Below are 4,263 nucleotides of genomic sequence, written 5' to 3' on the forward strand. Positions count from 1 at the left end.
TCCGCCACTTCCCATTTGATTTCTTCACCAAGACGACGTTAGCTAGCCATAGTGGGTACTTGACTTCTCTTATGAATCCTGCCTCCAGTAGAGCTTGTACCTGCTCTTCCACAGCTTGGAATCGTTCTGATCTGAGCTTTATACGTCTCTATTGTACTGGTCGAGATCCTGGGTAGACCGCTAGTTTGTGGCACATTAACTTGGGGTGTACGCCTGGCATGTCTACAGCTTTCCATGCAAAGAGGTCGACGTTATCTCGTAATAACTGTACGAGTGATTCCTTTGTGTCTCCTTTTAGGATTGTACCGATATTGGTTGTCTTGTCCGGGATATCTCCGATCTGGACTTTCTCTACTTCACCTTCGGGTCGTGGGCGGAGTTCTTCCCGCCTCTGAACTCCTCCGAGTTCGATGGTGTGGAATTTTTTTCCTCTGCCTCTGAGGTTTAGAATTTCGTTGTAACAGTGGTGCACCATCTTCTGGTCTGCTTTTATTGTAGCTATCCCTTCTGTAGTTAGGAACTTCATGCATAGATGTGGAGTCGAGACTACTGTGCCGAGTTGATTTAATGTTGTCCGACCTATTAAGGCATTGTAGGCTGAACTCACGTCGACCACAATGTAGTCTATTTTGAGTGTTCTTGACTGTTTTCCTTTTCCGAAGGTTGTGGGCAGTGAGATGTATCTAAGTGGCTAAACTGGAGTGTCTCCCAGTCTGAACAGGCTGTTTGGATATGCTCTGAGTTCTTTTTCTTCCAGGCCGAGTTTGTCGAAGGGAGTTTTGAACAAGATGTCGGCGGAGCTCCCCTGGTCGATCAGTGTGTGGTGGAGATTTGCGTTGGCCAATATGATGGTGATGACCATGGGATCGTCGTGTCCTGGGACGATGCCAGCTGCGTCCTCCTTAGTAAAAGTAATTATGGGGATGTCGGGTGTTTCCTCTTTTCCCTCGACATGATATACTTCTTTAGGATATCTTTTGCGGGATGATTTGGAGATTCCTCCGCTCGCAAATCCTCTGTGTATCATGTGGATGTGTCTCTCTGGTGTACGAGGTGATCGCTCAGTTCGTCCGACATCTTCATCCCTTCTTCGTTTTCTTTGCTCATCAACTCGGTTGGCTAAGTACCGATCTAATTTCTCTTCTCTTACCAGTTTTTCTATGACATTTTTTAAGTCAAAGCATTTGTTGGTGGAATGTCCACGGATTCGATGGTATTCATAATATTCAGTCCGATTTCCTCCCCCTTTTTTCCTTTTGAGTGGTCGAGCTGGGGGTATTTTTTCAGTATGGCAAACTTCTCTGTAAACATCCACAAGGGACACCAGAAGAGGGGTATAATTGTGGTATTTTTTTATTTTTTCTCTATGTTGATCTTCTTTCTTTTTGGATTCTTTATCCTTATCCCGGGAGGAGTAGGAGAATTCGGATTTTGAGGTCTCTCCTAGTCGAGAGTTTTCCTCCATGTTGATGTACTTCTCTGCTCGTTCTTGCACCTCGTTCAGAGATGTGGGGTGTTTTTTCGATATAGATTGGCTAAAAGGTCCCTCTCACAAACCGTTGATGAGGCCGATAATGGCGACCTCTGTTGGTAGGCTTTGTCTGTCCAAACACGCTTTGTTGAATCTTTCCATGTAGCTGCGGAGACTTTCCCGATCTCCTTGCTTGATTCCTAATAGACTTGGGGTGTGCTTAGCCTTATCTTTTTGGATGGAGAATCTGGCCAGAAACTTCTTGGCTAAGTCGTCGAAGCTTGAGATGGACCTAGGAGGTAGATTGTCGAACCATCTAATTGCTGTCTTTGTTAAGGTAGTCGGGAAGGCTTTACAGCGAACTGCATCCGAGGCATCGGTGAGGTACATTCTACTTCTGAAATTACTGAGATGATGGCCGGGATCTACAGTTCCATCATACAAAGTCATGTCAGGAAGTTTGAAGTCTTTTGGGATTTTGGTCCTCATGATCTCTTTGGTGAATGGATCTTGGTCTTTACGGGAGTTATCTTCGTGATCTGATCGAGTGGTCTTAGTCTTGAGATCTGCTTTGAGTTTTAAGAGCTTGTCCTCTAACTCGCGGCGTCACCTGACTTCCCTTCGTAGGTCTCTCTCAGCTTCTCGTTGATGCTCCACCTCTTTTTCGAGTTGCTTTAAGCGATCTTGAAGTGCCTCCATGGCTCCCACATTTGGTGAATCGTTGTTTTTATTAGGTTGAGGAGTATCTTTTGGTGTAGTGTCCACGTTCTTGTGCGGCGTTCTATCTTCTAGATCTAAATCGTGGTCGTTGTCATGGTCATCCGCCATGGTGGTGGGATGACTTCCAGGTTCCCCGGCAACGGCGCCAATATTCCGAGGGTTACCTGAAACTGTAGGTCGATCTCGGACGAGATCTTCTGTACTGGTTGGAGATGACGTGTCCGGCTAGTGGGTGGCAGCCGGAGCTGTTGTGTCGGACTTGTTGGACTGGCTGCGCTGCTGATCCTTTGTCACCGGAGGGTGGTGGTACCTGCAAGGGACTCCGATGCTTAAGTAAGCAAGGGTATTAAGCAGGTTTTTAGTAGGATCAGAGTATGAGTTATACCTGGGTGCTCCAGTGTATTTATAATGGTGTGGAGTGACCCTTTTAGATAAGATAAGTTAGTTATCTTTATCTTATCTTATCTTTAAGTGAGGTCATCTTATCTTCAAGGGAACCGCCTTTATCTCTATAGGCTTGGGCTGCCTTTGGATTTGGGTCGTGTTCCTCTATCGGGGCCCTTTACTGGGCTTTCCTGGCAATTTGGCCGAGCGCTTTAAGAAGAGGTCGGATAGTCTGACCTGAAGAGATCGGTCGCTTTGTCGCTAAAACATCCTGGGTCGAACATCTCGACCCAGGGTATGAACGAGATCCAAACAGACAAACAACCCTAAATCAAAGTTTAATTTGTTTGTCACAAGTGCAAACCCAATAAAAACCGAGAGTATTTAAATCTCGGATCGTCTCTCAAGGTATTGCAGGAAAGTGTGCATATTATTGGTTATGAAGTTTCTTTTAGGGTTTTTGAGATGATGAACAAGAAATGTAAATAATAAGAAAGTAAGCTAACAATTAAGAAAGGTCTTGGCAAGGAGTGAGAATTGAAAATCCTATCCTCATTATCATCCTCAATTGTGATGGTAATTGTCTTTTACTCTCACTTAGTCATGCTCTAACAATTGAAGGAAAGTCAAGTGAGCAAAATTAACTCTAGGCCACAAGTCCTAATCAAAGATTAGTGATAAACCATTATTTTATGGTTTATATTGTGTTTAATTGTGTGGTTTTATCAAATCTTTACCCACTTATTCATTAAATAAGCATGCATTTATAATTCCTTTCTAAAAATACTTTATGGTTGAAAACTTGCTTCCTAGAGACTTTTAATTTTGTATTTTAATTCTCTTTTATTCCATTTGATGCCGTAATCTGTGTGTTACGTGTTTCAGGCTTTATAGGGCATGAATGACTTGGAGATTAGAAAGGAACCTTGCAAAAATGGAAGGAACACAAGAAATTAAGGAGATAACCAGCGAGAAGTGACGCGGATGCATCGCTCACGCGACCGCGCGACATAGAAGAAATTGCAGTGATGCGGACACATGGATCACGCGACCGCGCGGATTGGAAACTGAACCAGTGACGCGAAGGCGTGGACGACACGCACACGTGGCAAGGCAAAACGCTGGATGACACGAATGCCTGGATGACACGATCGCGTGACATGCGCGATCTGCAGAATCTGCAGAATTCACTGGGGGCAATTTTGGGCCCTGTTTTAACCCAATTTTCGGCCCAGAAAAGCAGATTAGAGCCAGGGAACATGTAGAGAGCAAAAGGGGAGAACATTCATTCTGCATAGTTTTAGTTTTAGATCTGATTTTACCTCTCCTCTAGGTTTTCTCTCCACACATTCATAGTTCTTAGGATTTAATTTTATTGCTTTTTAGATTGGGACATTGAGAAGAGTTATTACCTCCGTTAAGACTTCGTCATTCTAGTTTGTTTCCTTACTTGTCTCTTACTCTTCCATGTCTTTATTTATTCAGAATAACTATTGGATTATTTAGAATTTATTAATACAAGAATCATTTTTATTTTTAATTGATCTTTTGATTATTATTTATCATGTCTTTCTTTATTTCCCTTCCTTATGTTATGAGGTTTACATTCATAATGAGCGAGTAGTTCCATAACTTGGTTGGGAGTTGATTGAAAGGAGGACCTTGAGTTGGAATGCTCGAGAGAAAAA

This window comes from Arachis ipaensis, chromosome B4 (genome assembly GCF_059453495.1).
Source record: "Arachis ipaensis isolate K30076 ecotype BB chromosome B4, ASM5945349v1, whole genome shotgun sequence".
NCBI classification, from domain to species: Eukaryota; Viridiplantae; Streptophyta; class Magnoliopsida; order Fabales; family Fabaceae; genus Arachis; species Arachis ipaensis.